The sequence below is a fragment of the Erythrolamprus reginae genome, chromosome 7 (assembly GCF_031021105.1).
Source record: "Erythrolamprus reginae isolate rEryReg1 chromosome 7, rEryReg1.hap1, whole genome shotgun sequence".
NCBI lineage: Eukaryota > Metazoa > Chordata > Lepidosauria > Squamata > Dipsadidae > Erythrolamprus > Erythrolamprus reginae.
Genome location: NC_091956.1, coordinates 34,429,722 through 34,442,140, shown reverse-complemented (window position 1 = coordinate 34,442,140; position 12,419 = coordinate 34,429,722).

Sequence of the window (12,419 nt, the reverse complement as noted above, 5' to 3'; positions counted from 1 at the left end):
CCTCCGTCCATTCATTCACCCATTCCTCTCTTGATCGCTTAAAGCCGGTCCCTGGTGCAAAAAGGGTTGGGGACCTCTGTCCTACAGGATTGGGTGGCAGAGAAGTTGAACATATGTAAATTTAAAAGTTTAAGAAAGTTTACAAGTTAAGTGAAAGAAACTTCATTATTCATTTATATGTACATGTACATTTCTTCATTAAAAACATGTCTTTCTGCATAATTTAGACTAACTTTGTGAGTTTTTTGAGGGCTGGAACCAATTAAAATTATTTACCTTAATTCCTATGGGGAAAAGTCGTTCGAGATAAGAGCTGCTCGACTTAAGAGCCCAGGTCCGGAACGAATTAAACTCGTATCTCGAGGTACCACTGTATTTAGAAGAAGCATTTTTTTTCATATAATAACAGCAATGCCAGAGTGTGATTCACAATTATTTAAATCTTGTCTAGTCATGAGCTTGTCATTGTTTATATTGATAGTTATTAACTGTCTGAACAAATTAGTAGTGACAATACTGTATATATTTCCAAAGAGTACACAGCTAGATATTAAATCATGGTTTTTAATGTTTCAAAATGCTCTATGCAGCTGTCTTTTGTAGGAAATAATCAGGTACCCCCTCCTTTTTCCTAGAAAAGACAGCCATAAGAAGTTCCTCAGAAAATACAAAAGTGAAGCCGCTAATAAAAAACTGTCTGAGACTGAGACGCATTCCACAACCAGCCAGATTCTTGAGAAAGATACATTTTAACAAGGTGCTAACCACAAGCAGATGCAAATGCTTAGAGATACATTGTAAGAAGACACCTGTTGCAAGCAGATACCGCCTATCTACAGCTCCATTCATAAGGAAATAAGTGCTGTCCGCTATAGCCGATTCATAATCAAATCAACGGAACAGACTAAAATTAGGAAATAATAGGATTTTAAATCTTCCTGCCCCTCTCAATTCCAAGGACAGGACAGGACTTTTTAGGATGTAATAGGATTTACCAACCCTATAAAATGAAAAAGAAATGAATAGTCAGACAAACAAACACAAAAAATATAAATATAATTGTGTGTGTGTGTGTGTGTGTGTGTGTGTGTGTGTGTATAGAATAAGGCTGAAATAGTACTATCCTAGTCTCCCTTAATTTTAAAATTCAGCCAAAACATGTGACACACACAGACATATGCATAAATGTTTATATCAAAGACATTAAACATTAATGTCAACCGTCATGTTGACCCTTATCCTCTACAGCCAATAGATAATATATAATTACCTTATATGTCCTAAGTATACATGATATTTTTGTCTAGGTTAATACAATTCATATCTTATTTAATTCTATTAAAACATTATTTGTGTACATTTCAGATAGCTTTACTTTCATTCTATCATTTGTGTCAATTCAACATCAAATACATTATTCACCTTTTAATTTTAAATGACATCGACGTTTCATTTTCTTCTGTGGATTCTCCCAGGGGGGAAAACAAACTCCAAATTTTCTTCAACAATTTTTAGAGGTTATGAAAAGAGATCATGGTGTACTAAATATAGTTTGGTGGTTAATATATTTGATGGTACATAATTTATGTGGAATATTTGAATATATACTTTTCTTTAAATAAATACTTTTTTAAGATTAAAAGGATTTCTTTTAATGCAAATTGTTCTGTTACAAAATGTTTTAAAGTCATTCTTGCCAAGAACTGGGCTACTTGATTTTTATTACTGAAATTTGCAGATTCTTTGTAATGTTGACTATCTAAGAATAGTGTTATCAACATATAGCATAGCTTATTGGTGTAAAAGAAGTCCATATATAGGCAAAGGAACATGACAAGGCTGTGTGTGTTTGCCATTCTTTGTTTCACTATATGTTCTCCATGCCATAGCTGCCTGATCTGTATATAAGTTTCTCATGAAAACAATTAGATCTTCTGGAATACCCTTTTCTTAAGCACATTCTACGCTTTGACATGATTAACACAATCAAGAACCTTCTTTTTAATATACTTTGACTTTCTCAGTTATCCAGCATGCTTCAGCAATAATCTGTTTCTTGGTGTTGAAGTCAGCTTCAACATATGCCATCTCTTTTTCCATGTAAGGATATACAGTGTTCCCTCGATTTTTGCGTGGGATGCGTTCCAAGACCGCCAGCGAAAGTCAAATTTCCACGAAGTAGAGATGCGGAAGTAAATACACTATTTTTGGCTATGAACAGTATCACAAGCCTTTCCTTAACTCTTTAAACCCCTAAAGTGCAATTTCCCATTCCCTTAGCAACCATTTAGATCAGAGGTCCCCAACCGCTGGTCCGCGGACCGGGACCGGGCCGTTGGGGTTTTCCAGCCGGTCCGCGGCGCCGCTGCCCTCCCGGCAGAGGACATTATACAGGACAGGGTGGGGCGTCGGGCAGGGCGGGGAGAATCAGGAGGCTCCTTTGGCGGCTGGGGGCTGCCTGGCTTTGTGATTTTGGCTGGGGGGGGGAGTTAGGAAGGTCCTACTTCTCCCCCCCCAGCCAAAAACTCAAAGCCTATCTGCTGGATACGGGCGATGAGCGGGACGAGCGGCGCGGAAGCCGGTGGCTGTGGCAGCTGCTGCAAGAGGCTTCCGCACCGCTCTGTCCCACTCATCGCCCGTATCCAGCAGATAGGCTTTGAGTTTTTGGCTGGGGGGGGGGAGAAGTAGGACCTTCCTAAGTCCCCCCCCAGCCAAAAACTCAAAGCCTATCTGCTGGATACGGGCGATGAGTGGGACAGAGCAGCGCGGAAGCCTCTTGCAGCAGCTGCCACAGCCACCGGCTTCGGTGCCGCTCGTCCCGCTCATTCCCCGTGTCTGGCAGAAGCTGCTGCCCGAGTGCTCTTGGCCGGTGGGATTCAAAGTGCTGGGGTGGGGGGTGTCCCAGCGGGAGGCGAAGCACTGGGGTGGGGGGGCTGTCGGGACACCCCCCACCCCAGCACTTTGAATCCCGCCGGCCAAGAGCACTCAGGCAGCAGCTTCTGCTGGATACGGGCAATGGGTGGGACGAGCGGCGCGGAAGCCGGTGGCTGTAGCAGCTGCTGCAAGAGGCTTCCGCGCCGCTCTGTCCCACTCATCGCCCGTATCCAGCAGATAGGCTTTGAATTTTTGGCTGGGGGGTGGAGAAGTAGGACCTTCCTAACTCCCCCCCCCAGCCAAAATCACAAAGCCAGGCAGCCCCCAGCCGCCAAAGGAGCCTCCTGATTCTCCCCGCCGTGTGGAGAAGAGTGGAGGGCTGCGTCACTAAGCTCCACCCCTCCATAACCCCACCCCCATATGACCAACGCTCCCCCCCCCGGGCCGTGGAAAATTGGTCTAGTTTAAAGCCGGTCCCTGGTGCAAAAAAGGTTGGGGACCTCTGATTTAGATCATTACTCACCATGTTTATTTATTAAAGTTTATTAAAAAAATATTTATTAAAGGCATTTGAAAGTTTGGCGATGACATATGATGTCATCGGGCAGGAAAAACCGTGATATAGGGAAAAAACCCCGCAAAGTATTTTTTAATTAATATTTTTGAAAAACCGTGGTATAGACTTTTCGCGAAGTTCGAACCTGCGACAATCGAGGGAACACTGTACTAGAAAATATTACTGTGCTAACATGTGAAATTCAGGACACTGAACAATAGTTTGAACATTCTTTTCAAATTTACTTTTTTGATATTGAACTATAATCTGTCTTCTAATCTGTCAACTACTGTGTCATTATCCAGATTTGATGAGTTAGCTTGATCAGAACCTTTATTAATTATTCATTTTTTGCTTGTCATATTCCTGTGAGTATTCCAGCCATTCTTGAAGCTTTTTCACTTGACAATTATTGGCGGGTTGCTCTTACTTCAACTTCTGATAGTAGAAATTATTTAATGCAGTCTTTGAAAATAATAACATCTGTCCACAGAGATATCTGCCTGAGATTGTTGAATTTTCCTAAGGTTTTTCTTAAATTTATGAAAATTATGTTACTTGAACATTTGTTCAACACATCATTCTTTAATTTGTGGTGTATTTATATTCCTTTTCTCCTGCCTGATATATGGAACATCCATGATTTCCTCTTGTGGGCTAGTGCTAGTGTGTCAAATTGAAGGTTCTCTCCGCTAGAAAATTATTTTTCAATGGAACTAGGAGAGTGGGGTGGAAGAAAAAATTTGGTCTTGTACTTATAAAGTACCACAAGTTGTCAAAAATCTGTTCCAGAAATTTGCCAAATTCTTAGAGGAACAGGGAAGGTGTCAGGTCCCTAGCAGAATGTTGCCTGGCAACCAAGATTATGGCATTCGAAGGATGACCTCTTTTCACCATCCTACCTCAAAGTTACCAAAACACAGTTGTGGCATTTTATTGGCTACTGATAGGCATGGATTATTGGGGTGGGTGTTGAAAGGAAAAGATGTCCTATCGCTTTGCACCCAAATTTCAGACTCCACTTGACTTCTATACAATCACTATCTCCCAGTAAAAGTTCCGTTTGAAATGCAAGGTTTACTTTCTGAGGCAGGTGGACCCTCAGAGTCTACAAAATGGTCAATCCAGAGAATCACCTGCCCTACCATGGAGATGGTGCAAACTTTGTCAACACAAGGTAGCTATCAAGAAGAAACTGAATGCTGGAGTGAAACCCCTGGCAAGCCCCAGTCAGGCACGAATTCCACTGGATGGATGGAAGAAGCTGCCAGCCTCAGAGACTCAGTCAAGCCTAGATTATTCCATAGGCATTGGGAAGAAGGACAACTGGGAAAGGAGGACAAAGGCAGTCACTATTACCCGAGGCAGTCTTTGGAAAGTATAGAAGGAGCAGCTGGAAGGCCTGGAAGAGGAGGAAGGGAATTAAGCTGACCATGCCAATCTTATGAAGCAAGCCATGTGATTTATGATGGATGGATTTCAAAATCTGAAGGTACAAGAGATCCTGGTTTATATGTCAGGGAGTGATGGACATTGGAACCAGCTGGGGGAGGGAGATGGGAAAACCAATTCCTGGACACTATGGCAGCAGTGATGGCCACCACGATGGGAGCAGCAATGACAGCGGAGACCCAACAGAGAGACACAAAAAATCTTGCTTTTCTCCAAATTAAATTTCATTTTGTTGATTGGGCCCATTGTTCAAGTGTGTCAAGATCCATTTGGATTCCGATCTTTCCTTTCTAGGTTTCTGGCTATTTTTTCCACACTTTTTCCACATCTGCACATTTGATGAGTTTCCCACCTAAGTCATTTATGAAGATATTGAAGAATGCAACCATGACCTGGATGACTGAGGATTTCCATAGACATGTACCAATTTTTTACATTCCTTTTTATTTTATGACCTATAAAGCCCTACATGGCATTGGATCAGATTACTTACAGGGCCACCTCCTGCCACATGAGTCTCAGCGAGCAGTTAGGTCCCACAGAGTCAGCCTTCTCCAGGTTCCATCAACTAGACAATGTCACTTGGCTGGGAAAAAGCCTTCTCTGTGGAGGCCCCAGCCTTCTGGAATCAGCTCCCCCCAGAAATTCGTATTGCCCCCACCCTCCTTGCCTTCCACAAGAGTCTCAAGACTCATCTATGTCACCAGGCTTGGAGCCATTAGACCTTAGCCGCCTGGCTGATGAATGCATTAATGTCTCTGTGTGAATAGTAATTATTAATTGTTAACATTATTGGGCTTTTTAGACTAATTTGTTTTAAAAATTAATTGGATTAGGATGTTCTTATTGGGTTTTTTTTTGTATCCACCGAATCCTCGGAGAGGGTGACATATAAATCAATCAATCAAACAAACAAACAAATAAAAAATCTCTTGCACTTTTGATTCTTTTTGACTCACTATCCAATATTTCCCTTTAGTTTTCTAAAATTTAATTGGACTGTAATATTCAATAACTCAAAATGTTAGACAACACATTCTGAACATTCATTAAAATTTTATTTACTAACTTTATGTAATACAATTACCTTAACTGTTCATTATGACTCCTTTGTTTAATACTGGTTGTACTAGATTTTTTTTAAAAATGTTGTAATGAATATTTTGTCCAGAGGATGGCAGCAAAAGATTTTATTGCCAAGAGACCAGAACATGTTCATGGCTTTGTGTTTAATTTCGGATGACACCATTTATAGTCAAATTAGAAAACAGAATTCTTTTAGTAATTTTACTGCTGTTAAAATGAAATATTCCAAGCAAAAACAAGCACTGAAAAATTAAGTTTGAATTCAGGTTTGCATGGTAACAGGCTGTATTTCTGTCCATGCTTGCCTGAAAAAAAAAAACAAGAAAGTTTGGCATTAGCTTTTTTAAATTAAATCCCAGCTTATCTGACTGATTCTTGTAGTATAATCCTCAATTGACAGAAGTATAAACACATATAGATGATACACATGCATTGTACAAATAAGTACAGAAGAAAATATATAAAGCTGACAAAACTATTTCTTTGTAAAAGTGAATAAAACCAGACTAAGGATGCTAGTTTGCCAAGTAATGCATCCTTATTTTAAAAACAACAACAACAACAACAACAACAACAGTATTTACTACATTCTAACCCAATATGACTGAAATAAATCATTCAAACACTGACCAGCATTAGGAAACTGACTACTGCTATATTATATATCTGCAAGGTTCTAGTTTCCCCCATTTGAATTCTGATGAAGAAATATTTTAGTGGAATAACAAATTTTAAACTGTGAGGAGGAATATTCTGATGGAATTTATTGAAACAAAAAGGTAAACTGGATACGGAGGGGGGCGGCATACAAATTTAATAAATAAATAAAATAAATAAATAAATATGGAAATAGCAAAATGCGGTGTGAGCAGGGGTGGATTCCTCCCGGTTCACCAAACTGGTAGCAACCTGCTGGTGATGTTATAATGACATCACTAAACCATCTTTTGTTATTTTTTTAAAAAATTATTCTGTGCATGCGCAAAAGCTGAGTTTCTGGCAATGCGCATGTGCTACCTCCCCTATCCATCAGTCACGGGCTCGCATACCCTGCCCATCAGCACCATGCTTGTCCCTCCTCCCTTCCCATCTACAGCTCACTGACTCACTGGCTTGCCCCACCTCTGAGAGCCAGATATAACCAGTGGTCAACACATGGTCTGGCCTCTTGCCCTTGTCACTTCCTGATTTCCAGGCTTGCCTATCTGCTGCCTCCTCCTGCAGCTGATTAAAGATTAGTTAATGTATGGCTGCGGCTGTGATAGGGCAGCAGGAGGTAACTACTGAGAGTGGTGCCGGGCTTTGCAGTCTATTTGAGCCCCAGCAATGGATGAGGCCTTCCTTGCAGCCATTCCCCAGGCTTGATTAAACTGGGAAGACTGGTGCCACTTTTTCATGGAGTGTGCAATGGCAGGAGGTAACTACTGGAAGTGGCACCGGGCTTCACAGTCTACTCGAGCCCTGTGAATGGCTGAAGCCTTCCTTGCAGCCATTCCCTGGGCTCATGTAGATCAGGAAGCCCAGCATCGCTCAGAGAAAGTCTACACGGGGTGTGCAATGGCAGGAGGTAACTACTGAGAGCGGCACCAGGCTTCATGGTCTACTCAAGCTTTGGGAATGGCTGAGGCCTTCCTTGCAGCCATTCCCTGGACTCATGTAAACTGCAAAGCCAGTGCCGCTCGGAGGAAGTCTTCATGAGGTACGCAATGGTTGGAAGTAACTATCAGGAATGGCTCCAGGCTTCACAGTCTACTTAAGCCCTGGGAATGTCTAAAGCCTTCCTTGCAGCCTTCCCCAGGCTCATGTAGATTGGGAAGCCCTAGCGCTCAGCTGAGGCTTTTCTTCCCTCACACACACCCAATTTCGGTCTCACCTGGCTGGCTAAGCCGCCTCAGTTCCATGCCAGGCAAGCTAACTAACTGGGATGTCCCTATGTACCTCCAGCCCAGCATACATTCAGTTGGACTCTGGAGCATCTAGTCACCTGCTGCATCATTCCAGCATCCATCTCATCAGAGATCAGTTGATTCTGCCTGCTGGTAAGTGGCTGGGTTTTTTTGCATTTTGTTGTTTTAAGGAAATGCCTGGGTTTTTTAAAAAAAAAAATATTGTTTTTAGGAAATTATTTGTAGTGTGTGGCTTTTAAGTGAAGTTTGGTTTTTGACATTAACAGTTGGAAGGGACCTTGTAGGTCATCTACTCTAATCCCCTACTCAAGCAGGATACCCTACACAATTTCTGACAATTTTGTGTGTTTCTGTGTGATAACTGGTTTTTGATGTAATTGCTTCTTGCAGCAATCACCTTTATGTGATTCCATGGCTTCTTTCATAATGTTCATCTGTGTGTGGCTTTTAAGTGCAGGTTGGTCCTTAACATTAACAGAGTTGGAAGATACCTTGTAGGTCATCTAGTCCAACCCCATGCTGCAGCAGGAAACCTTACATTGTCTGGGTTATTTTGGTGCTTTGAACAGAGAGGAAAATTGCCAAAAAGGAGAAGGAGTTTACTAGGACAAAACTGTCATGCAGAGAAATTGTCCTTGACTTACAACCACAATTGAGCCCAAAATGTTGGTTACTAAGCAAGACATTGTTAAATGAGTTTCACCACATTTTACTTAATCCATGACCAGTGTTCCCTCTAATTTTTTTCCGGTGTGGGCGGAAAAGTATAGTGTCTGAGTGGCAGTCCTTTCAGGACTGGGCGGCATAAAAGTCAAAAAATATATATATATATAATTTATAAAAAAATTATATATATATATATATATATATATATATATATATATATATATATATATATATATATATATACACACACACACACACATACATACATATAATTCTCTGCAAACACAACATCAAGACAGCCTTTGGTACAGATAAAAAAATAGCCAACATCCTAAGAAACCCGAAAGACAATATCCAACTAGAAAACCAGGGAGTTTATCAAATACGGTGTAAAATCTGCCCAGCCACATATATTGGACAAACTAACAGGAGAGTAAATGCACGTGTTGCAGAACATAAGAATGCGTTAAAGAAAAAAGGAAAAACCTCCTCCCTTTTCCAACACTTCAAAACTACAGGACATGAAATTGATTTTGACAGTACCAAAGTCATAAAATCATACAGTACATATCATAAACCCCTTATTTATCCTATATATCTTCCATTAATTTTACCTATTTAATTCTATTTGGTTCTAAAATTCTAATCCAATTTTACGATGCATCCTAATATTAAACAATATCTAAATATATCTTTTACCATCATTCCATAGTCAATCCATATTTAATAATCAATCATCCCTCCTCAAATTTCTACCACTCTTGCCAAAAGGAAGAAACCATGTTGTTTTTCAGTAGCCTGCGTTTTTCTTTTGATATTTGTTATTTTTCTTTTTAATTATAAGCTACCAAAGGTTTTTACGCAGCTGAGAGACATGAAAATTAAAGTATATTAAGAAATTGGATGATTGATATTGTTTTGTTGATCTTAATCTGCAGTAAAGATATTTTTGTTTTTAAAAAACCCACCATATTTTGCCTCAGAGAATTTCAAAATAAAATACTGTGCGTCTATAACAGTGACCTCAGAATGGGGCAACTCTGCTAAGTATCAAAATGCCACTTAAATAGTTGAGTTAGTTTCAAACTAGATTTTGATTTTTCTCTCTCTCTCTCTTCCTTCCTTCCTTTCCTTTTCTCTTCCTTCCACTTTTCTCTCTCTTTCTCTCTCTTCCTTCCTCTCTTCCCTCTTTCTCTCCCTCTCTTTCTTCGTCCCTCCCTCCCTTTATAGTTCTCTCTTCCTTTGATCCTTTCTTCCTCCCTTTCTCTCTCCCCTCCCTCTCTCTCCCTTTTCTCTCTCCCTTTTCTCTCTTCCCTCCCTCCTTCCTTCCTCTCCTCTTCTTTTTCCTTCCTTCTCTTTCCCTTCCAAAAAATATCTATCTATCTATCTATCTATCTATCTATCTATCTATCTATCTATCTACCTACCTACCTACCTATCTATCTATCTATTACAGGATGGTGATTTGTACAAATAAAACATGCCGGTGAATTTAGGTGATTCTCACTATTGCCCATCAAAAATATGTATGTATGTGTGTTAAACAATTATAGGATGGTAATTTGTACAAATATAAATATGACTGGATTGGATGCTTACTTGGCACCTGAGGGAAATACTGTTGTTGGTTGCGTCCACGCTTAGTGGGCTTAGGACGAGTCATGGACAGAGCCTCCGCTTCTCAAGCTGTTCCACAGAAGACCGCCCCTTCCTCGCCCAGGCCAGTCCTGGCTGTGTAAAACAGGAGGAGGGAGGGGAAACGGAGGCATTTGTGCCTTTTACCCAGGAAAGCCCTCGCCCTGACCCCCGCGGGAAGCTTTCTCCTCGCCATGCCTCTTGCTGGGGGGACCCGGCGGCAGCCCGGCCACCTTCCTTTTGGCTCGACTCCCCTTGTAACTTTTGACCTTCGAGAGGTCGCCTCTTTAAGCCACACAAAAGGTTTCTCGACAAGTCCCATCCCCCCCAGGGCCGATCCTGCCCGCTCCCTTAAATGCCGGACATTTTCCTGGGTTTCCTTGTCGTGGCGGTGCAGGAAAGCAGCGCGGTTGAAAAGTGTTGAAAAGCGGCTGCCTCGACAGCAACGTGCTCGCCTAATAATTATTTTTTTTGTTATTTATTTGCAAAAATTATTAGTTTGGCGATGACATATGATGTCATTCGGTGGGAAAAACCGTGGTATAGGAAAAAAACCACGAAGTATTTTTTAATTAATATTTTTTGAAAAACCGTGGTATAGGCTATTCGCGAAGTTCGAACCCGCGAAAATCGAGGGAACACTGTATACTATATTTTAGATGTTCAGTAATAGTAAATAGATAGGAAAATTGCATCTCGTTGAGGCCTTTGAAGCGAGGAGAGGCCAGGCCCCTTAACCCTAACCCTTGATGTGAGTGATGTCAAGTTGGACATGTCCACCCAGTCACATAGCCACTCAGTCAGATGATCAGCAAGCTACCGCACCCAGTCACATAACCGCAAAACCACTCCCACCCAGTCACATGACCCCAAAACCACTCTCACGAGGTCAATGACCATCAAGCCACTCCGTCCTAGTCACATAACCATCAAGCCACTCCCACAAAATTAAGTCAAACCCACAAAATTAAGCCACACACATAGAGTGGTAGTAAAGCAATTTGGACCCCATCCTGAGTGTGAGCTGTACATATTGCAGGGAATTGTTTGGAGCAGGGGATTGAGATGGATCCAGGGAAGGGGAAAGTGGTGCTAGATTGGCAACCCACTCACACATGCAAGCAACTCCAAAGCTTCCTGGGATTCGCAACAGGAATTTCGATACAGGAAATTCATTTCAGCATTCACAGAAGTGGCCCTATCCCTAATGAAGCAACTAAAAACAGGGCCCAGCAAAACCGCACCCAACTCAACCACTGGCCTGGATATTAGCCTGTCAAAAAGTATTTGAAAAACTGAAGCAGCTCTCACTGAAGAGCCAATTCTCCAGCACCCCAACTTGGAGAGACAATTCGTTGTCCAACCCAGTACCAGTCGTGTGGCAGTGGCAGCAGTGCTCCTCCAGAAAGACCCTTAGGATCAGCTCTTGTCCTATGCATATATGTCCAAAAAAACATGACATTGAGAGGCTGTGGTGGGCAATCTGGGAGAAGGAGGCCTATGCAGTCCACTGGGCTCTCCTCTCCTGGAGGCACTTTTTGGAAGTAAGGTGCCCTTCGAGGTCTGGACTGATCACAAAGAAGCTCTTTCCCAAGCAAGTCTGCTGGGCACAATATTTCTGGCTATTTAACTTTAAACTAAAGTACATCCTGGGGAGGGGGTCTGCTAGCTAAAATGCTGTCAAGAAAACCACAATTTGATAACCAGAGGGAAGAAGTCACCCATGCCATCAACCCCACCTCACAGCAAGCAGCACAAGTCAACACCAGGGGCCAGACCTAACACCAACCCCATGGGGGGGAAACCAACAGCGGCACTAAAAACAGTGCTCCCAGGCAACCACTGGTTTAACGACAACTAGTACACTCTAACCAAGAGGGAGGGAGTGGCTTGGAAGGGATCTACGTTATATATATCTATTGGCTTGAGACTACAAATCTTACAGCACAGCCGTGACTCACGACTAGCTGGTGACTTTGGCTTCCTAAAAACCCTCCACTTAGCCCGAATGTAGTTCTGGTGACCGTAGATGACATCTGATGTGGAGGACAATGTAAAAAGTTGTGCCACCTGCACCACCATGAAAGTGAACCCAGGAAGACCTCCTGGACTTCTCCAACAAGTGGCTATCTCCAGCCAATGCTGGGAAGAGACCGCCATGGACTTCAGCATGGAATATGTCAGGTTTCCAAGTGATGAAACCATTCAAAAAAGAAATAAGCAAAGGCCATCTTCCAAAACCA